This window comes from Trichosurus vulpecula, chromosome 2 (assembly GCF_011100635.1).
Source record: "Trichosurus vulpecula isolate mTriVul1 chromosome 2, mTriVul1.pri, whole genome shotgun sequence".
In the NCBI taxonomy this organism is placed as follows: Eukaryota; Metazoa; Chordata; class Mammalia; order Diprotodontia; family Phalangeridae; genus Trichosurus; species Trichosurus vulpecula.
Window position 1 is genome coordinate 55417703 of NC_050574.1, and position 25049 is coordinate 55442751.

At 41.4% G+C, this 25049-nt stretch overlaps 1 protein-coding gene across 1 annotated transcript in view; it reads left to right on the forward strand.

Moving 5' to 3' along the window:
- The window catches only part of CELA3B (chymotrypsin like elastase 3B), a 97387-nt gene that overhangs the window by 15466 nt on the left and 56872 nt on the right, over positions 1 to 25049 (forward strand). The window lies entirely within an intron of this gene.

Consider the following 25049-nt stretch of genomic DNA (forward strand, 5'->3'; position numbering starts at 1 on the left):
TGCTGTGATGGATTGGGCTCATTGGTTCTAGGATCTGGTTCTCTGGGTCTTAATAAATGGTTTACTTCTCCTACCTTCTATATGGAGAGTCTCTTATATTTTGTGATACAGAACCACATAAGCATATTGACAATTATCATCTATATTGTGATTATTGCCTTACTAATACAACTGGGCATACCCCTCACCCTCTGCTGGCTCAACCTTAGACTGGGCATACCCATCATCCTCTCTGCTGGCTCAAACAGGATAGGCTGATATATCACCTCTTGCTGGCCATTCTTAAGCTCATCCACACAGTTACCCCTGCTGACCAAGGGAGCAAGAAATTGGATACTTTTTAGACCCAAGGGAGGAAGGCACTTTTCAAGGGATCTCTGGGTCCCAACTGGGCACTATCTAGAGCAGAAACACAGAAGGAGTCAGGGAGTCAGGATCAGGGGTCTCACCAAAGGCCACAAGCAGAAAGGTAGCCATCAGCTTGAGCATTCTGTCTGACTGTATCAATAGGAGTGAGGGAAGAGGCTGTAAAACAGGGGCCTTAGGGGCAGCTAGGTGGCACAGTGAGTAGAGCACCAGCCCTGGAGTCACGAGGACCTGAGCTCAAATCCGGCCGCAGACACTTGAAAACATGTACTAGCTGTGTGACCTTGGCCAAGTCACTTAACCCCAACTGCCCTGCCAAAAACAAAACAAAACAAAACAAAAATCCAGGTAGGGGTCAAAAATCCTTAAACAAAGAGAATATCTATTAAAAAAACCAGGAGCCTTAAATAGAATTCCCCATATCAGCTGAAGCAGGAAGGTGAGGTATCCTGGTGGATTGCCTAATGGAGACCAGGGTGGGGATGAGGACATGTTCCCAGAATGTCACCTGCTAGCCAAGGCCAGAGAAGTTGAGACCAGTGTTGGTGCAACAAGTGGGGGAACACCCAGGAATACCCAAAAGAAAGGGCCCAGGCACCCAGAGGCCAAGGAGACTTTGGCTTTGAGACCCATAATATCCTGAGCTGAGTTCTGATCAATACAACAACCCACCCAACAATTCCAAAGGACTCGTGATAAGTAGTGCTCTCCACCTCCAGAAAGAGAACTGAGGAACTCTGCAGATCTGACCACAAATCAGAGCATATTGTTTTTAACTTTATTTTTCTTATTTTTTTATACAATGTGACTAATGTGGAAATATATTTTGTGAGACTTCACATGAATAATGGATATTGTATTTCTTGCCTTCCCAATGGAGAGGGCTGGAGGAAGGGAGAAAATTTGGAACTCAAAATAAAAATTTGTATTAAAATTAGCAACAAAAAGTGATACTGAACTGGTAATAGGGAATGAGGAGTCAAGATCCATGGACCCTTCCAACTTCTTCCAAGGATTTCAAGTTATTCAACTGGCCTGCTTTCTGTCCCCCTTTCAGGTTTCTCATTAAAGCGACACTAAACCTGCTACTAGCCACGATCATGTCACCCCATTGGACTAGGTCCTCCCTGAGGTCTTTTCCAACTCTAGCACTCTGGGGTTCCTGGAATCTCTAAGGTGCTGGGGACTCAGCTGCAGAACCAAGGGCTATTTGGATATTTTGGAGAGGACAATACTTAACCTAAAGTTATGGAGCATTAATCACATAACCTCAGACACAAAGAAATTGACACTTGGTGGGGGGGCATTGATCAAATTATATCATGGGGAGGCACACTCTCTCAGCTTGTGAAGAAGATGAGTCTTTGATGAAACAAATGGCGGGGAACACATGAACTAAACACAGAGATAGTGATTAAATTCGAATGTGGGATGAAAATCACTTGACCTTCTCACTTTTCCTATCAGACTGGACACACAGCTGGGTTTGTTTGATCAGCTTGGAGGCTCAGATCTGTTCCCTGGCCCTGGATCCAGAACTTATTTTTAGTAGGGAAAGGAGAGGGAGGTAGAGGGCAGAAGGGAGGAGAAGGGGGAACCAGGTTATTTTTCAGTCATGCCTGACTCTTTGTGACCCCAGTTGGGGTTTTCTTGACAAAGGTACTGGAGTCTTTTGCCATTTCCTTCTCCAGCTCATTTTACAGATAAGGAAACTGAAGTCAACAGAGTTAAGTGGCTTGCCCAGAGTCACACAGCTAGTAGGTGTATGAGGTTGGATTTGAACTCAGGAAGACAAGCCTTGACTCCAGACTCAGTATTCTATCCATTGTGCTACTAGCTGCCTGAAGAAGCTTTTATTGAACTGAATTGAAACCCTCTGCTGACCCCCAATGACCATATGACATCAGAGCACTATTCCTAAGCAAGTACAGCCCCTGACACAAACCCCTTTATAGACCAGAACTCCATGAAAGTCAGATGCTACCCCAGCAAGCCCCAGCTTCAGCTCTCCTATCCATTGGTCTAACTTTTTGTACCTTGCTAGAAATTACTTTTGGAGCCTGCTTATTAATTCCTTTTTTATTTTTTATTTAATTTTTTTCCACATTAGTCATGTTATGAAAGAAGAATCAGAACAAAAGGAAAAAAAAACCATGAGAAAGAAGAAAAGAGAGAGAATATTGTATGCTTTGATCTACATTCAGACTCCACAGTTTTTTCTCTGGATGTGGACAGCATTTTCCATCATGAGTCTTTTGGAATTATCTTAGACCATTATATTGCTGAGAATAACTTGTCTATCAAAGTTAATCATCACACAATGTTGCTGTTACAATGTACAATGTTCTCCTGGTTCTGCTCACTTCATTCAGCATCAGCTTATGTCAGTCTTTGCAGGTTTTTCTGAAGTCTGTCTGCTCACCATTTCTTATAGCACAATAGCATTCCATTACATTCATATACCATGACTTGTTCAGCCATTCCCCAATTGATGGGCATCCCCTCGATTTCCAGTTCTTGGCCACCACAAAAATAGCTGCTGTAAATATTTTTGTACATATGGGTCCTTTCCCCTTTTCAATGATCTTGTTGGGATACAGACCTAGTAGTGCTAAAGCTGGATCAAAGGGTGTGGCACAGTTTTACAGCCCTTTGGGTATAGTCCCAAATTGCTCTCCAGAATTGTTGGATTAGTCTGCTGATCAATTCCAGTGAAAGCTTGCATGGAGATTCAAGCAAGTCCTGTACAGGTGCCAATTCTTCCAACATTTATTAAATGCCTAATGCATGCAGGGCATGATGGGATGTATAAATTTGCACTAAAGAATGCCAGAGCTGGGAGGGAGCATAGAACACAATATGTTGGAGCTAGAAATGGGCTTGGCAACAGAGTATCAGAGCTGGGAGGAAGCTTAGAACAAAGAGAATGTCAGAACTGGAAGAGACTTAGTTTGGATTATTGAATGTCAAAGCTGAAAACCAAATGGAGACCAAACAATGAAATTCTAAACAATAAGCAGGTCAAAAAACAAACCAAAAAAAAAAATAAATAAAAAATAAAAAAAATAAAAAAATAAAAAAAACAAGAAAAAAAAATAAAAAAAACAAACCATAGAAATGAATATTAAATGAAAGAAAATGATGATGAAATAAATATCAACATTTCTGAGATACAGTAGTTCTCAGGAGAAAAGTCACATCCCTTGCAAACATACACTAATAAAACAAAATTTAAAAAGATGATATTAACAAACTGAATATTCATTTAAAAAAATTAGAAAACCAAACATGAACAATCATAAAGTAAAAACAAAAGTGAGATATTAACAATTAGAAGACAAATAAACTGGACAGCAAAAAGACTATAAAAATGATAAATAAAATTAAAGGTGTTTTTTTTTAAAAAAAAAAACTAACAAAATGATAAAGCTTTACCTAACCTCATAAAACAAAGAGAGTGGAAAATGAAGTCAATAAAATAGCAAATGAACAAGGTAAAATCATAACAAAACCAGAAGAAATAACAAAATTATTAGGATCCACTATGCACAATCAAGTTCTAACAAAACAGATAACACAAACAAAATAGAGAAATCACTTTCAAAATGTAAAATATGAGGGTGGAGCAAGAAAGAGGAGAAAACACAGGGACTCACCTGAGCTCTCCCAAATTCCCCTCCAAACAACTTTAAACAAAGCCTCAAAACAAAATCTGGAGCAGCAGAACCCACAATAGGACAGGGTGAAACAATTTTGCAGCTCAAGACCATTTGGAAGGTTGGCAGGAAAGGTCTGTCATATTGGGGTGGGAGTAGAGCACACTCCAGCATGGCCCTCACCCCAGAAGACCAGCCCAGGCCTTGGGGCAATAGAATCCATAGTGTCAGTGACTGCTTCCCAAGGTTTCAGCCCACTGACTGTAAGAAGGTCAGACAACTGGTCAGAAGGAGATTTGAGATTTCAGGGGTCCCTTTGCTGAAACTGGGTGCAGGACTCTGCATACTTGGATCAGTGTTACAGTTCTGGGTTGCAGTCCCAGGGCAAAGAGGAGCACTAGCACACCGGAGCTTGTGGCCACAGTGGAGCAGAAGACCCTAGTCACAGTTCCAGGGCTGAAAATAACACTTGTGGTCTCTCACAGACCAAAGCACTGGCCAGGAGAGTAGTAACAGCATTTCTCCTTAAATCATACCGCCTTGGAAGAATGCATAGCTTGCAATTCTCCACAGCTAGTTCTGAAAACAGCTACACAAAAAAACCTGAAGCTTGGGATAGTGCCCCCTCCAAGTTGAGAGGAACCCAACTTTTTATATAAAGCTAAAAGTCAAGAAATAGGCTGGAAAAAGAGTAAACAACAAAAAAGATCCAAACCATAGAAAATTACTATGGTGACAGGAAAGATCAAAACAAACTCCAAAGAAGACAACGAAGTCAAAACTGCTACATCCAAAGCCTCAAAGTAAAATATGAATTCGTTTCAGGCCCAAAAAGAATTCCTGGAAGAGATCAAAAGGGATTTTAAAAATCAAATGAAAGAAGTAGAGGAAAAATTGGGAAAATAAATGACAGTGACGAAAAAAATCATGAAAAGAGTCAACAGCTTGGCAAAGAAGGCAGAAAAAAACAAAGCAAAAAAAAAAAACCTAAAGAAAATAGCACCTTAGAAAAACAGAATAGGCCAAATGGTAAAAGAGGCACAAAAATCCAATGAAGAGAAGTACAGCCTAAAAAGGAGAATTGGCCAAATGGAAAAGGAGGTACGAGTACTCAACAAAGAAAATAATTCTTTAAAAATTAGAATTGGACAAATGGAAGCTAATGACTCCATGAGATACTAAGAAGCAACAAAACAAAATCAAAAGAATGAAACTATAAAAGAAAATGTGAAATATCTCACTGGAAAAACAGCTGACCTGGAAAACAGATCAAGGAGAGATAATGTAAGAATTATTGGACTACCGAAAAGCCATAATAAAAATAAAAGAGCTTAGACACCATCTTTCAAGAAATTATCAAGTAAAACTGCCCTGAAATTCTAGAATCAGAAGGTAAAATAAAAATTGAAAAAACCACCAATCACCTCCCAAGAGAGATCTCAAAATGAAAACTCCCAGGAATTTTATAGCCAAATTCCAGAGCTCTCAGATCAAGAAGAAAATATTGTAAACAGTCAGAAAGAAACAATTCAAATATCATAGAGCCATAATCAGTATAACACAAGATTGAGTAGCATCTACATTAAAGGATTGGAGGACTTGGAACATGATACTCTGGAAGGCAAAGGAGCTAAGATTACCCCCACCTTCCTAGCAAAACTAAGCATAATCCTTCAGGGGAAAAATGGACATTCAATGAAACAAAGGACTTTCAAGTATTCCTGATAAAAAAAGACCAGAGGTGAGTAGAAAATCTGACTTTCAAATACAAGAGTCAAAAGAAGAATAAAAAAGATAAATAGGAAAGATACATCATAAGGAATTCAATAAGGTTAAACTGTTTACATTCCTCCATGGGAAGATGATACTTGTAACTCCTAAGAACTTTCTCATTATTAGGGCAGTTAGAAGGAGTACACATGGGCAGAATGCACAGGTGTGAGTTGAATATGATGGGAAGATCTCTAAAAAAATAAAATTAAGGAATGAGATAGAGGAATGCACTGGGAAAAGGGGGAAGGGAGAGGTACAATGAGGCAAATTATCTCACATAAAAAATGCATGAAAGAGCTTTTACAGTGGAGGGGAAGATGGGGAAGGTGGGCAGGAGCCCTTGAACCTTACTGTCATGGGAATTGGCTCAAAGGGAGAATAACTTACCCTACAGGAAAGTAGTAGAGGAAAGGGATGGGGGGGGTGATAGAAGGGAGGAAAGATTGGGGGAAGGGGTAGTCAGAAGAAAAACACTTTTGAGGAAGGACAAGATTGAAAGGATAGAGAGGGGAAACAGAATGGAGGTAAATACACAGTAATCATAACTGAAAATTTTTTTATGTCAAGTGTCTTTGATAAAGGCCTTCTTTCTCAAATATATAGAGAACTGATTCAAATTTATAAAAGTAAAAGCCCTTCCCCAATTGATAAATAATGAAAGGATATGAACAGGCAGTTTTTATACAATGCATCAAACCCATTTATAGTTGTATGGGAAATTGCTCTGAATCACTATTGATTAGAGAAATGCAAATTAAAACAATTCTAAGCCACCACCCCTCACCTATCAGATTGGCTAATATGACAGAAAAGGAAAATGACAAAAGTTGGAGGGGATGTGGGGAAATTGAGACACTAATGCACTGTTGGTGGAGTTGTGAATTGATTCAAACATTCTGGAAAGCAATTTGAAACTATCCCTAAAGGACTATAAAACTGTGCATTCCCCTGACCCAGCAATACCACTACTAGGTCTGTGTCCCAAAGAGATTGAAAAAAAAAAAGGAAAAGGACCTATGTGTATAAAAATATTTATAGCAAGTCCTTTAGTGGTAGCAAAGAATTGGAAATTGAGGGGATGCCCATCAATTGGGGAATTGCTGACAAAATTATGGTATGTGATTGTGATGGAATACTATTATGCTATTATAAGAAATGATGAGCAGGATGCTCCCAGAAAAACTTGGAAAGACTTACATGAACTGATGCAAAGTGAGCAGAACCAGGAAAACAGTGTACATGGTAATAGCAATATTGTATTATGATCAGCTGTGGATCACTTAGCTCTTCTCAGCAACACAATGATCCAAGACAAGTCTGAAGAACTTATGATGAAAAATGCTATCCACCTCCAGAGAATAAACTGATGGAGTCTGAATGCAGATCGAAGCATAAGTTTTAAAACTTTATTTTTCTTGTTTTGTTTGGGGTTTTGTTGGTCTGTATTTTCTTTCACAACATAATTAATACAGAAACATGTTTTGCATGACTGCACATGTATTATCTATATCTAATTGCTTGTCTTCTCAATGAGGGGAAGGCTAGGAAAGGAGAAAGAGAATTTAGAAATCAAAATTTTAAAAGATGAATACTAGAAATTGTTTTTACATGTAATCGGGGAAAAATAAAATGCTAAATAAATAAAAATTTAAAATGCTGAAACTAACAAAGGATCAAATATAGATTTTGAATAAGCCAATCTCAGAAAAAGAAATAGAAACTAGCAATAAAGGAACTACCAAAAAGGAAAAAAATACTACTCTTGGTGTAATCATGGAAGAATTCTATCAAAGTTTTAAAGAACAAATAGTCCTAATCACTACACAATTTTACTCTAAAATTAAGAAAGAAAGCACTCTCTCTACCAGACTCCTTTTATGGGACAACACAGTCCTAATACCTACACCAGGGAAGTATAAAGCCTTAGGAGAACTACAGACCAACATCATTAATGAATATTAACTATTTTTTAAAAAATCCTGTCAGACCACAGCAATACATTCAAGGAACCATTCATTATGAGCAGACAGACTTCATTATAATATGGAATGACCTATATGAACTGATGCTGAGCGAGGGGAGCAGAACCAGGAGATCATTATACACGATTACAGACACACAGTATCTATAAGGACTAACTTTGATACACTTGGCTCCTCTCATCAAAGCAAGGTTGAAAGATAGCTCCAAAAGACTCATGATGGAAAAAACTATGCACATCCAGAAAAAGAATTATGGAATCTGAATGCAGATTGAGGCAAACTTTTTGCTCTCTTTTTTTTCCCTTCTTTTTTGGTTTCATTTCTCCTTTCTCATGATTCATTCCATTGGTTACAATTCTTCTTTACAACTGGACTATTATGTAAATAAGTTCAATGTGAATATGTATGTAGAACCTACATTGGATTACATGCCATCTTGGGGGGGGAGGAAGGGAGGGAGAGAAAATTCGGAACCCAAAAACTTTTGGAACTGAGTAATATAAACTAAAAATAAAAATAATAAATTTATTTAAAAAAGATTAAGGGAAAAAAAATAAAATCTCCCCCCCAAAAGGAACCGTTCATAATGACCAAATTGGATTTATATTAGGGCAGTAGGGATGGTTCAACATTAGGAAGACATAATTAATCATACTAAATATTACAAATACCATTCATTGTTCATATTATAATAGTCATATTAAAAACAAAAATATCTAAAATTGCATGATTATCTCAATAGATTCAGTAAAAGTTTCTGACAAAGTACAATATTCATGACAAAAACAAACAAACAAAACCCCCTACAAAATATAGCCATAGTGATATTTTTTTAATATCATAAAAAGTATCTCTTAACCTATATCAGATTGCTTACTGTCTTGGGGAAGGGGAAGGGAAGGAAGGGAGGAAGGGAGAAAAGCTTGGAACTCAAAATCTTACAAAAATTAACGTTGAAAACTATCTTTATGTGTAATTGGAAAACAATAAAATATTATTAAATGTTTTTTTAAAAGTATCTCCCTAAAACCAAAGGCAAGCATTATATGTAATGGAGATGCACTAGAAACTTTCCCAATAAAAACAAGAACAAAACGAAGATGCTCACTATTATCTGATATATTTCTAAAGATGCTAACTATAGCAATAAGACAATGGAAAGAAATAAAATGTTTAAAGACAGGTAAAGAGGAAATAAAAGTATCTCTATTTACTGATGACATGGTACTTAGAAAATTCTAGGGAATCAACAAAGACAATTAATAGCTTCAATAAAGTTGCAATTTACCCAAAAAAACCCCACAAAAATGCATTGCATTTCTATATTTTCACATTACTTTCTTTTTAAATTATGAGATCCAAATTCTCTCCCTCCCTCCCACTCTTCTCCAACCCACTGAGAAGGCAAGCAAAATGATATCAATTAACAGCAGTTCTATGTAATAAAAAAAAATCCTGGAGGCAAAAATAAATAGGGAAGTATTATTCAACATAGTTACAAAATACAAGAAATACTTGAGAATCAGTTAATCAAAGCACAGAAAACGCTTTCATAGATTCAATTACAAAGTGTTCCTTTAGAAAATAAAGAACAACTTAAATAGCTGGAGGTATATTTAGTGTCCATGTGTAGGCTGTGCCAATACAATAAAAATGACAATAATACCAAAATTCATTTAACACTATAACAATCAAACCACCAAAGGGATACTTTATAGAACTTGACTGAATAAGAATAAAATTAATTCAGAGAAATAAAAGATCTATAATATCAGGGGAAATAATGAAAAGAGGTAGGGATAAAGAAAGAGTAGAACTTCTAGACCTCAAACTATATTATAAAAGCAATAGTCATCAAAACCATTTGGTATTAGTTAAAAACTAGAGAGGCAGATCACTAGAGCAAAGTAGACAAAAGAGAATCATAAACCACGGAACTCAATAACTCAGTGTTTGATAAACCAGAAGACATGAATTAACTATGAATGAACTCCACATCTGAAAAAAATTGCTGGGAAAGCTAAGAATCAGTCTGGCAGAAATTAGGCTTAGACCAACACCTTAGGCTATATTCCACAATACATTCTAAATGAATATTATGAAAAAAAATTAGAAGAGAAACATATCATATCCCTCTCATGGCCATGGAAAGGAGATATATTCTTAACCAAACAAGAGATTTAACAAAAGATGAAATTAAGAACTTTGATGACATATGAAACTGAAAAACTTCTACACAATTAAAATTAGTGAACTTAAGAAATAAAGCAGTGGGATGGCAAAAAGTTCCTATCAAATTTCTCAGATAATGGTTCGGTATCCAACCTAACATGGTTGTTTGGTTGGTTGTCTTTTGTTCTGGAAGAGGACCAAAATGACATCGCTATGTTGGAGTCAAGGTACAGTGTGTGCAGCTGTGGCTTACGAACTTGGAAGGCTCTATCACAGATTGGGCACAAATAGCTCATGTGAACATTTGGAGTGGAGAGGTCTCTAAATCTGTGCATCTCAGGATTCTTTTGAGCTACTGCAATTCTGCTTCACTCATAGAGCAAAGTGCCTTCTCTGATGCTGGGCCATCCTTTGTTAGTGTCTTCCATGTCACAAAATTGATTCCAAAGTTCTTCAGAGAGACCTTGAACATGTCCTTGTGTCACTTCTTCTGACCTACATGTGAGCACTTGCCTTGTGTGAGTTCTCCATAAAATCGTCTTTTAAGTAGAGGTCTCTTTGGCAATTGAACAATGTGTTGAGCCCACTGGAGTTGCGGTCTCTACAGTAGCATTTGAATGCTTGGCAGTTTAGCTTGAGAAAGGACCTCAGTGTCTGGTACCTCATCCTGCCAGGTGATCTTCAGAATCTTCCTAAGACAATTCAAATGGAAGTGATTCAGTTTCCTGTCATGGTGCTGGTAGACTGTCCAGGTTTCACAGGAATACAACAATGACATCAGCACAATGGCTCTGTAGACCTCCTAGGTAGGCAACCTAATATCTCTTCTCTCCCATGCTTTCCTTTCAAGCCTCCCAAACACTGAGCTAGCTCTGGCAATGCATGTGTCAACTTCATCATCTATGTGTAAATCCCTGGAAAGTTTACTGCCAAGGTAAGTGAACTTATCCACAGTATTAAAAATTTCTCGATTTGCTGTAACCAATGGTTCCATGTGTGGATGGATGGCATGGTATTGGCTGGTGGAGAATCTGTGTTTTCTTGGTGTTAATTGTTAGACCAAAGTTAGCACAAGCAGCAGAGAATCAATCCATACTTTGGGGCATCTCAGTCTCAGAGGCCGTATTAAGTGCACAATCATCTGCAAACAGAAAATCATGCACCAACTCTCTCTCCATGTTAGTCTTGGCTTGCAGCCTTTTCAAGTTAAATAATTTGCCATCAGTGTAGTAGCTGACATGGATGCCATTTTCAAACTCATTAAAGGTGTTTGACAACATGGCTGAAAACATCATGCATGGGAGCAAGCACACATCCCTGCTTCACTCCACTGGTGACTGGGAAAGTGTGAGAGCATTGTCCATTATCGAGAACCCATGCAAGCACGCTGTCATGAAATTGACGTACAATACTGACGAACTTCTCCAGGAAACTAAATGCAGCTGTAATTTTCCAGAAGTTCTCATAACTGACATTATCAAAGACCTTGATCAGATCAGCACACGTTGTGTACAGACCTCTGTTCTGCTCCTGGCATTTCTCCTAGAGCTGCTGGGCAGTAACAAAACCATATTGACTGTTCCTTGGCCCTTTCTGAAGTCACACAGGCTCTCAGGTAAATAACCATCTTCTAGGTGAAGGAAAAGTCTGTTAAGGAAGACTCTGGGAAGAATTTTGCCAGCAATGACTAAGAGAGAGGCCCGTCCCCATCCACTCTCCCCCCATGATTGTAACAGGACAATCTATTTCCTTTACCTTTATAGAAATGGGACAATGGAGGCATCCTTGAACTCCTGGGAGATAATCTCCTTTTGCCGTATAACTTGGAAAATTTCAGTCAGCTTTTGTAGAAGAAGTGGACCTTGTCAGTCTCAACTGAAATAGAATCAAAACCAGGCACTTTGCCACACTAGGGGAGCCTAACAGCATTCAAAACCTCTTCTTCCGTTGGAAACTCAGCTAGATAGGGATTGACTTCAACTTGAGGTTTATGGTCAATGGCTTCAGCATTGATTGATGATGTTCCACTGGAAAATGCTATGGAAGTGTTCAGCCCATCTCTCCAGGATCATGTCCTTGTCACTAATCAATGGGGCTCCACCAGCACCGAGGAGTTGAGATGCACCACACATCACCTTTGTCATTCTCACATTCTATCTCTTCTCCTTACAATGACATAGTCTATTAAATGTCAATGTTTGCTGCGAGGGTGCATCCATGAAGTTTTATCACATTTAGATAAACAAAAGACAGTGTTGGTGATGAGAAGGTCATGAGATGCACAAGTCTTCAGTTGTAAGTGACCATTGCTGTTACTGTTTCTGACTCCATTCCTCTCAAGGACTCCCTCCCATGTCTAGTAGTCTGTACCTATTCTCATATTAAAGTCATCTAGAACTATAAGCTTGTCCTCCTTTGGCATACTGATGATGAGGGTCTCCAGGTCTTCATAAAATTTTTCTTTGACCTCATTTGTCATGGTGGGAGCATAGGCACGGATGATGGTGGCATGACACTTTCCTACAAATGGCAATCACATTGTCATGAGCCTGTCATTCACCTTTTGGCAGGCATGCAACCTTGTTGACTAGATTAGTTTTGATTACAAAACCTACACCAGCTCCGCGGCGCTCCCCTTCACTGTCACCACTCCCAAAAAACATCTATCCAGCTCCAGGGTCAGTAAACTGGCCTTGTTTCACTCAGGGCTGCTATGTTGATGAGATACCTGCTGCAAAAGTTTTTGTACATTTTTTGATGTTTTGACCTGCAGGGTAAGATCCCCTCCTCCTGCAGTAAACAGGCAAGGGTTGTGTGAAGGAGGCAATTTTTAGGGCACTTTTTCTAGCCTCTCCCTCATGACAGGAGGTGAGCAGTGCAGTCCTTTGAAAAGGCTGCTCAAACACCCAGGGAGCTGCCAAATCCCACTGCTGCTTCACTCCAATGAGAAGACAACATTATGGCCTGGGCCACCTGTGTGCAGGGTTGTGCCTACGGCTCCCTGTGTATACACACCTGCTGCTTTGTCACTTGCTTGTCACCACAGTACTTTGAGGTATGATATGGATGATGTCTTTTGATTTGTGAGACAGAGTTGCATGAAGTGGTCAGCCTCATTCTTTTTGAGTCATTAAAGTCCAGTGGCAAGATAAAAGTCAGGACAATGGGCCATAGCCTGGGATGCAATGGATGGCCCTGGCATTTTGATGTCCAACCAAGCTCTAAGTACTCCTGCTTCAGCTGCCTTTATAGCCATTGGGCCAAACTGTTCTCATCTGCCCATTCCACCAGGACAAGCCTTCACATGCTTGGGGTAGAACACCATCCCCAACTTACTGAAGGGTTTTTGACCTCTTGGTTACCCTTAACCTGGTTTAGATTGTCTGCCAAAACAGTTTACCCGGGTGTGGCTGCTCTGCATGCTACAGCTACTTGGAACCATGCGTGGGAATTGGGTGAATCAGGTGATTTTAAAGGGCTGTGCAAACATCATAGACACTAGTCTTCCCTGAACACACCCTACACCCTGGTATCCAACCTGACATAAACAGCTAACAGATACATGCAGACATAGATATGGAACTAAAAGCCATTCCCCAATAGATTAATGGTCAAAAGATATGAACAAATAGCTCTCAAAAGAATTGCAAACTATTCTCTGAGGCACTACATCACACCTATCAGATTGGCTAACATGACAAAGCAGGAAAATAATAAACTTTGGAGAAGATGTGGAAAAACTGGAACACTAATGCATTGTTGGTGGAGTTATGAACTGGATCCACTCATTCTGGAGAGCAATTTGGAACTATGCCTAAAAGGCTATAAAACTGTGTATACGCTTTGACACAGCCATACCACTTTTAGGTCTGTATCCCAAAGAGATCATAAAAATGGGAAAAGGACCCACATGTACAAAAATATAGTAGCTTTTTGTGGTGGCAAAGAATTGGAAATTGAAGGGATGCCCATTAATTGGGGAATGGCTGAACAAATGTGGTATATGAATGTAATGGAATACTATTGTGCCATAAGAAATGATGAGCAGGCAGATTTCAGAAAAACCTGGAAAGACTTACATGAATTGATGCTGAGTGAAGTGTGCAGAACCAGGAGAACATTATACACAGTAACTGCAACATTGTGGGATGACTAACTTTGATAGACTTAGCTGTTCTCAGTAATACAATGATTTAAGACAACTCCAAAAGACTCATGGTGGAAAATGCTATCCACATCCAGAGAAAGAACTCTGGAGTCTGAATGCAGATGGAAGCAGGCTATTTGCTCTCTTTTTTTGTTGTTTTCTTTTGTTTCTTCTTTCTCATGGTCCCTCCCATTGGTTCTAATTCTTCTTTACAACATGACTAACATGAAAATATGTTTAATATTAATTTATATGTAGAGCCTATGTCAGATTGTACACAGTCTTGGCTGGGGAGAAAATTTTAAACTCAAAATCTTATGGAAGTGAATGTTGAAAACTAAAAATAAATAATTTTTAAAAAAATCTACCTTGAATAAGGCTTAAAATAGAATTAAAATCAATTTTTGATTTTACAGTCTATCAGAACTTCACTGTAAAACAGAGATAATAATATTTGTGACATCTACCTCACAGTGTTGTAATGAGGGAAAAACTTTGTAAATCCCGAAGTGCTAATAAATGCTAGTTTTTATTATTTAAAAAAATTGTGGTTTAAGGGGTAGCTAGGTGGTGCAGTAAGTAGAGCACCGGCCCTGGAGTCAGGAGGACCTGAATTCAAATCCAGCCTCAGACACTTGACAAATGTACTAGCTGTGTGACCTTGGGCAAGTCACTTAATCCCAATTGCCCTGCTCCCCCCAAAACAAAAAAAAAAACCTGAAAACAAAAACTGTGGTTTAAATTAATAGAATATTATTTTACTTTAAAAATATTAATGTGATGAATTCAGAGAAACCTGGACAGATCTTCACGAACTGATGCAGTGAAATAAGCACAGCCAAGAACACAATATACACAATAATCACAACAAGGTAAATAGAATTACCACAAAATGATAAAGTGAATGTTGCAAAATTACAAAGAAAAAGCCTAGCCCTGAAAAAGAGATAGAAGTCACCCTCACCCACAAGTGGGTGCCTGTATCCACTCCATGCTTTCCTATGTTTGTGTCGGCTCACAGCAGGGCCTTACACCTGGAATGTCTCTCCCCCCACATTCATTTGTTAAAATTCCACCCAGACTATGAGTCAACAAGTACTGATTAATCTCTTACCATGGACCAAACACTGGACTAAGAGCTGGGAATTCAAAGAAAGTCAAGAACATAAAAATATGGTCCCTGTTCTCAAGGATCTTATACTTTAATGGGATAGATAATGTGCAAAAAACTAGGTGAATATAAGATGCAGACAGGGTCAATAGAAGGGAATCTATCTTTGAGAGAAGTATGGGTGTGTGAGGGAGTGACAACTAAGAAAGGCCTCATCTAGAAGGTAAAATTTGTGCTGATTTTTTTTGGAGGCAATCAGAGTTAAATGACTTGCCCAGGATCACGAAGCTAGCACCTGAGGCTGAACTTGAACTGAGATCCTCCTGTCTCCAAGGCCAGTGTTCAATCCCTTGTGCCACCTAGCTACCCCAACTTGTGGTGATTTTTGAAGGAAGCTGCAGAACTATGCAGTGGAGATGAGAAGAAGTGAGACCCTTCTAGTCACGGGGGAGTGGGGGGGGGGAGATACACAACAGGTGATGCAAACACACTGAGCCTAGAGATGGAGGGTCCTTCGTGAGGAACAGTAAACAGGGAGGCCAATATTGCTGCATCACAGAATTCATGGTGGGAGGGGAACAGCAAGAAGACTGGAAAGGTAAAAAGGGGTCAGATTATCAGGGCCTTTAAATGTCAAATAGAAGGATTCCCATTTGATTCTGAAGGTGATGAGGAGCCACTAGAGTTTATTGAGTAGAGGGATGACATGGTCAGACCTGTGCTTTGGGAAAATTGCTTTTACCACTGAACAGACATGGACTGGAATGGGGAGAGACTTGGAACAGGAAGAGCAATGAAGAGGCTCTTGGAATAGGTGAGAGGGAATGAAGGCCTGGAATAGGATGGCATGAGAGGAGAGATGTCCTGAAGGCAGAAACGACAATATTTGACAACATATTAGATTTCTGGGGTAAGTTTGAGAGAGGAGACCAGAATGACCCAGAGAGTGTGAGCCTGGGTGATTGGGAAGATGCTGATACCCTCAACAGGGACAGGAAAGTTAGGAAAGAGGGAGGGTTTAGAGGGAAGGGGAGATGAGGAGTTCTTCTTTGGACACATCTCATTTGAGATACTTATGGGATATCCCATTCAAAACGTCCAAAAGGCAGTGGGTGACACAGAGCTGGAGATCGAGAAAGAGGTGAGGGATGGATATGTAGATCTGGGAATTACCTGCAGGAGATGGTAGCTGAATCAACGAGAGCTGAAGAAATCTCCAAGAGGGCCCAGAACTTCAAAGTAGGTCAATGTCCCTTCTTCCAGGAAGTCTTCCCTGATTTCCTGGCTGGTTATAATCTTCCTTTCTCATTCCAACTCATTGCATTTTACTGGAACTCAGAGTACTCATCAGACTAGATTGTGGATGAGGCTTGAGTCTTATCTAATCTTTCCGTCTCCCTCAGCATGTCAGCCCATCACCCTGCACATAGCAGAGGCTGAACAAATATTTAGTGAGTCCAAGTTCCTTCAATTCAATAAGCATTTACCAAGCACTTACTGGGGTTTCCTTTTACTTTCAATGACTTTTTTGCAAAAATTCGCCCAAAGAAAGGGTATCCCCAGGTTAGACTTAAAGAAGGTTGAAAAAGGCAGAGACATTGAAATGTAAAGATGAGGCCCTTTCAGGTAGAAAGCTCTCACCATCTTAGCTAGAGTCAGAGACTGGAGAAGCCCAATTACAGATGAGGCCAAGGAGAGACAATGATTTTGTCCCAGGGCAGAAACTGCCACTATAATTGTGTCTCCAGTCAGTCATTTGCTTAAGACCTAATGGGAATCTGGGAAATTTAACTTGGCTGATCATCATAAGTAAAAGTGGAGTCCAAAATTGAGGGAAATCTCCCTCTGCACCAGGAAGAATTATTGAATAGGAGAAGAAAGACCTCTCCCACCACCTGCCATGATTGTGCATAGCAGGTTCTAATAAATTTTTTTATTTCTTCTGGTTTTGTTATGATTTTGCTTAGCTCGTTTGCTATTTTATTGACTTCATTTTTTGCCCTCTTTGTTTTGATCTGGTTAAGTAAAGCTTTATGATTTTGTTAGCTTTTAAAAAAACCTTTAATTTTATTCATCATTTCTATAGCCTTTTTGACTACGTCTCCTCTAATTGTCAATGTCTCATTTTTGTGCTTTCTTTAGGTTTGTTCATTTGTTGGCTTTTTTAATTAATCTCCTCTTTGTTTTGTTAATTTATGTTTGTAAGAGATGTGACTTTTCTCCTGAGAACTGCTTTAGCCTAATCCCAGAAATGCTGGCATTTAATTCATCGTTTTCTTCCATTTAATTTTTGTTTCTATGATTTGTTCTGTGACCTGTTTATTATTTAGGATTTCATTGTTCAGACTCCATTTGGGTTTTCGGCTTTGACATTCCATATTCCAAGCTAAGTCTGTTCCAGCTCTGACATTCTTTGTTCTAAGCTCCCTCCCAGCTCTGACATTCTATTCCGTATTTCAAATTCATATAGCCCATCGTGCCCTGAATGCATTAAGCATCGGATGAATTGATGGCTGTACAGGACCTGTTTGAATCCCCATTCGAATCTTTCGCGGAAATTGATGAGCATGCTCCAAAGGTAATTTCCAGCAAGGTACCCAAAGTTATCCCAATGGACAGGAGAGATGAAACTGGGGCTTGCTAGGGTAGCATTTGACTTTCATGGAGTTCTGGTCTAAATATGAGGCTTGTCCCAGAATAGTGCTCTAACACCATATGACCACTGGGGGTCAGCAGAGGGTTTCAATTCAATTCAATAAAGATTTATTAGGGCACCTAGGTGGCACAGTGGATAGTGCTGGGCCTGGAGTCAGAAAGACCAGACACTTCCTAGCTGTGTGACCCTCGGCAAATCACTTAACCATTTGCCTCAGTTTCCTCAGCTGTAAAATGAACTGGAGAAGGAAATGGCAAACCACTTCAGTATCTTTACCAAGAAAATTCCAAATGGGGTCATGAAGAGTCTGACACAACTGAAAAATTACTAAAAACTAAACTTAAAAGAAAATAAAAAGTAGTGCAATGGGGCTAGAGCCAGGAAGACTCATCTTCCTGAGTTCAAATCTGCTCTTAGATACTTACTAGCTGTGTGACCTTCGGCAAGTCACTTTACTCTGTTTCCCTCGGTTTCCCCATCTGTCAAATGAGCTGGAGAAGAAAACAGCAAAGCTATCCAGTGTTGTTGCCAAGAAAACCCCAAATGGGCTCAGGAAAGGTTGGCCGTGACTGAAAAAAAATTGAACAACAAAATCATTTATTAAGTACCTACTATGCGCCGGGCACTTTACTAATCTCTGGGGATACAAAAAAGAGGCAAAAGGACAGTAGAGAGGTTAATCTACTTGCTCAGGGTAATAAGTGGCAGAGCTGGGGTCAGATAGATGATGCCAAGCTCAGTCCTCTCTCTTTTCACTGCCCCGTGTTTCCTCCACTAGAAATGGGCTCACCATCCCTTCAATCTCACCTCTGAACAAAGGGCTGGATTGGCCACTTACTGACCACCTGGACCTTCATTTTTTTTCTTTCAAAATCAAAATCTAGTCATTGACCATTGGGCTGTGTTGTACAGTAGAAAGAGCAATCCAAGGACCTGTGTTCAGATCCTGACCCTGATGCTTATCACCTGTAAGATTTTGGGCAAGTCACTGACCTCTCTGGGCCTCAATTTGTTCATCTGTAAAATGAGACCATTGAACTCAATAGTTTCTGAGATACTTTCCAGTGCCAGATACATAAGCATAGGTCTAATAGCAAAGCCTAAGAGGCAAAAGAGGGTCATGGAAAGAGAGTGGGGCTGGTTGTGTGACATTAGACAAACTCTGGGAGCCTTTGTTTTCTCATCTGTAAAAAGGGAATAATGTTTTTCTTATTGAAAGAATTTGATGGGGTCATAAATACAAAAATGTTTTTTACAATGTAAAATGCTGCACGAATGTTTCTATGGCACATTGCCCTCTCCTGGTTCTTCTCCTACCTCTTGGATTGCCCCTTCTCAGTCTCCTTTGCTGGATTACTTGTCATCATGCCTACTAAGTAAGGCACCCCCAAGGTTCTGTCCTGAGCCTCCTTTTCTCTGCCCCCTCATCTCATTCGCTCTCAAGAATTAAAATATCCTTTCTATACAGAAGACTCCCAAATCCATCCATCTAGCTAACTCAAATCTCTCTCCTGAAGTCAGCATCTCTCACCAGCTACCCGATGGATTTCCACCTGGATGTTTGGCAGGACTTTTAAACTCAAGTATCCCCATCCCGGAACTCAGAATCTCTCCCCCTACCCCACCCTCCGAGGTGCATCTTTCCTCCAAAATTTCCCATTTCTGTAGAGAGCACCATCTTTGTCCTAGTCATCCAAGTTCACATCTTCCGAGATACCCTGGCATTTTCCTATTCCTTCAAGCACCATATCCACGTCTTGTCCATCCTACCTCCGAAACATCTCTTGAATTTGTCTCTTTCTGTCCATCACAAGGTCTTTCCTAATTTGTTTCCTTGCTTCTCAATCTCTCCCCCATCCAATCCATCTTCCACACAGCTGCCAAATAAATCCATTCTCTTAAATCACCTATCACTTTAATGGATCCCTACCGCCTCTGGGATGGTTTTTTGGTTTATTTTTGGTTTTGGTTTGGTTTGGTTTTGTTTTTTACCGGATCTAACTTCTTTACCATAGGGAGTTCCCGGCGAAGAGAGCTCACTTTTTCAGACACTTACATCCAAGAGACCCCAGGAGCCTGCCCAGTGTTTAGCGCAGTGCCTGGCACTTAGAGAGTGCTTAATAAATGTTTATCCATTCATTGGTTGATTGATTGATAATCCGGGCACGGCCCCGTTTTCCTTATAAAGTCAATCCTGGGAGCCTACAAGGGTTAAAATCAAGAAACTTCAGCCAATGGCTGAGTCGTAAGGCGCTCCTAAGGGGGGGGGGGGGTCACCCTCCTCTCCTCCCCCACCCTTTCCCAATTATTAGTCTCGAGTTTCAGCCCAGAGTTGCTCTCAGGAATCCTGGTTTAGCATCCAGCTACTCCCATTGGCCTTCCCCGCCCTCTCCGTGCCTGTTCTGGCCAAGACTACCCCCCTTCCCTCCCCCCCCCCGCCCCCCGCCCAACCCGGCAAGTATCGGAGGACAGACGGCTCAGCGCTCCCTCCTTTCCTTCCCGCCCCTCCCCTCCCCTCCCCTCTCCGGAGGCTACAGGCTCTGTGCGGTACCCTGGAGCAGCCCCTCCCTCCCTGCGGATCGCCGCCTTCTGTGGTACACTGGAAAGGGTCAGGCCCCGGAATCCGAAGGCGTGGATTTCCATCGCAGCTCTCCTGCTCTCCCTAGTTGCATGCGACCTTGGACGAGTCATTTAATTACATTGGATTCTGCGGGCCTCTCTCATTCAAGATCACTGCTTCACTGCTCTGTGCCGCCCCTCTCTCCCCCCGCCCCACCTCCCACCCCCCGCCGTGACCCCGTTGGAGTACATGGCCCCCTGACCTAGAAGTCTAGAAGATCCCTGGTTAGCTGTGTGACCTAGGGCTAGTCACTTAACCCCGCCCCCCTCCCCAAGCTGCTTCTGTAACGGGAAGGCCCCTGTGGTTCTTTCTGGTTCTAGGCGGATGAACTTGGAAACCAGTTTGAATCCAATGTCATAACAATAGCTACCATCCATAAAGGGCTTTGCAAATAACTGCTATCTCAATCACATCTAAAACCATGCCTCTGGGAAATTCGAGTCCTCTCTGGGGCATGTTTTCCGTGTCTCTAAAATTGGGGCGGGGGTGGAGATGTTGGGATTGGACTAGATGGGTTCTGAGGTTCCATCCAGTGATCAATCAATAAAAAATTAGTAAGCACCTACGTACCAGGCACTTCCAGCTCCAGATCTATGATCCTATGATTTAGGGGTCGAGAGGGGGGCAGCTCTGGTCACCCTTCTTATCTTGCCCTCCAGCCCTACTACCCCAAGCGATGACAGCCTTCTCCCCTTTCCTCCTCCTCCTGCTCTGCCCCCAGCCAACGCCTCCATGGGGACTGTAGTCTGTAGGTCTCTGGGGCTCCATCTGTCCTTCTCCCCAAGCTTGTGGACTGAAGCCTGGCCTAGGAGCTCTGGGGCTGAGAAGCATTGGGCAGAGCCCATCCCAAAGACCTGGAAGAGTTTTTACTTTACCTGGAGAGCCCCAGGGGTGGGGGTGGGAGGCTCGGAAGACGGCCCACAGGCATGGAGTCTGGAGACTTGGGCTGAGCCTGTGTGACCACAGGCCAATTTTTGCCCCCTCTAAGCTTCCCATTCTTCTTCCTCAAAATAATGACTGTCCTCGTGGGAAAAGCTGGTCACTGTGATGGAGTTGAATTTCACTGGTGTGTATGCAACGAACTTTCTAAATATGTCCCCTGACTATACTATTCAGGGTAATCTTAGACAAATCATCTCAGTTCTCTGGGCCTCTTTTTTTTTTATCCCCAGAGTTTAGCACAATGCCTAGCACATAGTAGGAGCTTAATAAATATTTATTGAACGAATGAATGGGCCTCAGTTCTCTCATCTACAATACGAAGAGGTGGAACTAAGTCCATTCTAACCCTACGTCAATGATATATTGCCTATGGAGACCAGGTGATTTGATGCATCTCCAGAGGGATTTTCCTAAAACAGGTCTGGCCATGTCACCTGATTTTTCCTATTTTCCCAGGATCAAATGCTTGACTTTTAAAACCCTTCCCAACCTGGCCCTAGCCTGCCTTTCTAGTGTTCTTATATTTGACCCTCTTCTACACAGTCTATCTTTTGGCAACACTGGCCCTCTTGCACTTCCCTACTCACCACACTCCAATCTCCCACCTCCTAGATTTTGCACTGGTTCCTCCCCATGCTTGGAATGCTCGGCCCCTTAAACTCTGACTCTTCCTTCTTCTGCCTTGCTTCGGGGCGCACCTCAAGTCCTTCTGCTGAGAGCCCTGGGCCAGCTCTCTACACAGTTGTTCGTTGACACCAATTGATGTTTAGGTTAAATCCAATCTGAGCACTGTGCAAAGCACTGAGGGCATTTTTAAAAGGGTAAAAAACAAACCCTGCCCTCAAGGAGCTTCTTTTCCTAAGAAGGAGACAACACATAAATAACCAGGCACGTGCCAGCTATATTCAAAGTAGAGGGAGGTAGTCTCTGAGGGGAAGCATTCGCAGCTGGAGGGGCCTGGAAACAGCCTCCGGGCAGAAGATGGGATTTGAGCTGAATCTTGAAATATGCCAAGGGAACTAAGATGGAAAATATTCCAGGCTTGGGGACCAGCCAGTGCAAGAGCAAGAAGCTGGGAAAAGTAGCTTCTCTGTGTTTGAGGAACTACAAGTTGGCTGGTGTCTCTGGTAAGAGTTCTTGGAGATGAAAGAAAGGGTAACGTGTAGGAAGGCTGGAAAGGTCAGAGTACTTCTACATGACAAACCAGAGACATCACAAGCATTCTATTAAGTACAAATTATGTTCCCTGTAGGTACTTTCCATCTACTGTGGGAGGAAAGAGCCCAGAGAGCTTGATCTGACTTGCAAAGGGCCCTGGGGAAGCCAGATGATGCTACCATACAAAAGAATAAGGAAGGAAATGTGTCTTTTCCTTGGGAATTTTTAATATAATCAGTTCTGATAATATGATATGTAAGACTTTGCTCTGCACACACCAAACCAATGGCTGCTAAGCCTCAAGGACTGACTCGTCAGTCCCCCAACTTTGTACCACTTTCCTTTGATTTTTGTCTTTTCTTCTCAAAAGATTATGAAAATCTCAACCTTGCCGTGATTCAGAGAGAAGCCTACTTCATGACCTTAAAACTGTATTTGAAATGCCTCCTGCCTTATAGCTTTTAAGTGATAAAGAACAATACTATTTTGGCTGAGACAAGCTGGATGAGGAAATAAATCCTTCCACTTTGGAGGGCTTGTGATTTCTTCCTGGTTGGTAGTGTAAGAAATGGGAGAAGGAGTTTTGTTTCCACAGAACTAAAGGTGTGCTTCCCTGCCCTCCCCTATCCCAGCTTTAGCAGAGACCAGGCCTCAAGGTCGGTCAGGTGAGAGGTCAGAGACTTGTACGCATGTGCATACTTTTTGAGAAGGCAGTCTGGGGAATTAGAGAGGCCAAACCCACTTGAACCTGTTCAAGCTTATCTAGTGTCTGGTCTTGGTCAAGAATCCAGGCCTACTGATTTGCATATGTTAAAGAGGGAAAGTAGGGGAAGTAAAAGAATATAGTTTAATCCTAAACTAAGACAAGGAAAATCTAATTAACTTCACTTTTGCTTCTGTATCCTTATTATCCTATTTATATAAACTATATAACCTAGGAAAACTATGTAAAAAAACAAAGATTGTAAACTAACCATGACTCTAGCAGGAGTGGAGGGAATGGTTACCCCTGCTCCTGCAGCTGTAGCGGTGTGAGTGTTCCCGCGAGCACTACACCCGCTCTCCCGGGGAGCGTAATAAATGCCTTCCTCTGCCCACTCTGGTCCTGAATTCTTTGGGTGTGAATGGGCAAATCACATGGATTTCCCTAAGGTCAAGTGAAGGGAAGCAACAGGCAGCGGAAGCTCGCCAGGCTTACTCCTGGATCTTGTCTTGGGGTGTCCTGTGATCCCCACTGCGGTGTTAAGAGGGCTACCACTCTGGATTCCCTTGGGGAACCCTGTGGTCTGCACGGCCTTCTTAAGGGGACATCGCATGGGACTTCCGGCCCTGTCTCGGGAGCCTTGTGATCTTACTGTCATCCTAAGGGGCCATCACTGGGGTCTTCCTTAGGGTCTGACCCCTAGGAGGCCCTGTGATCCCCACAGATTAAGGGATGGCTACCACGTGGTCTTCCTCTGGGAGTCCTGTGGTCTGTACAGCCTTCCCTAGGGATTATCACAGGGTTCTTCTTCAGGACTTTGGCCCTGCCTAGGAAGTCCAGTGATCGCCAAAACCACGTTTCTCACAATTTGGGGGCTCGTCCGGGATTCTGAAGACCCCAGGAAGGGTGAGTAAGATAGGGCAGAGGGAAGAGCGCTCCCGCTCACTGTTAGAGCGGTCCCACTGTCTTAAGCTGAAAATCCCCTGGAGGCTCTGAAGGACCCGAGACCTTGTTTGAATAAGAAGAGTGTGCAGACGAACGCAAAGGGAACGGCCGGAGACTGCGCAAGTCAGGTCACCTGAGCAAGGTAGGAACAAACGGGTAGTAGTACTGCCTTGTCAAGTCTGGGGGTTCTAGGTTGAGAAGTAAGGTTTGCCTAGAACGGGAAATAAGAGCTCTAAGAAAAGGTACCTGGGGAGGATGGAAAGGATCCTCCTAACATTCCTCCTCCCGTTAGGAAGAATGTTGGCTAGCTGGGAAGACAATAAGTCGACCCAGGGAAAGTACACCTAAGTGGGGAGAATGGATTTCTCCTAGTGCTTGGAAGAAAAGCACTCGTGGGTCGACCCAAGGAAAGTGATTTGGTTTAATATTGGAAGTGAGTCTGAATTCAAATTCTAAATTGTTCAAGTGAAATGTCTGTCTAATGTTTTGTCTGTGCCTTTTTGTTCTATGTTCAGGTAAAAATGTTTAACTCTAGGAGACTTTTGGTATTAAAATAGTTAGATAAGGAATCAGAGCTGAAACTGCCAGTCGGGAGGACTGGGGGCTCTGAATTAAGGGTTGGTTAGATTCTAGAGGAAAAATCTGTGTATTTTGCATTGAGTTAGCCTATCTAACATCAGGCAAGTGTTTAAACTGTAGAGGAGAAGTAAAGGGGTCTGTATGAAAAACTGGATGACCACTTTAAAGAGGCTCAGTGGTCTGCTTAGAATGTGATTAAAAATTGTTGGTCATTTTTAAGTTTTAAGGTAAAAAGAAAG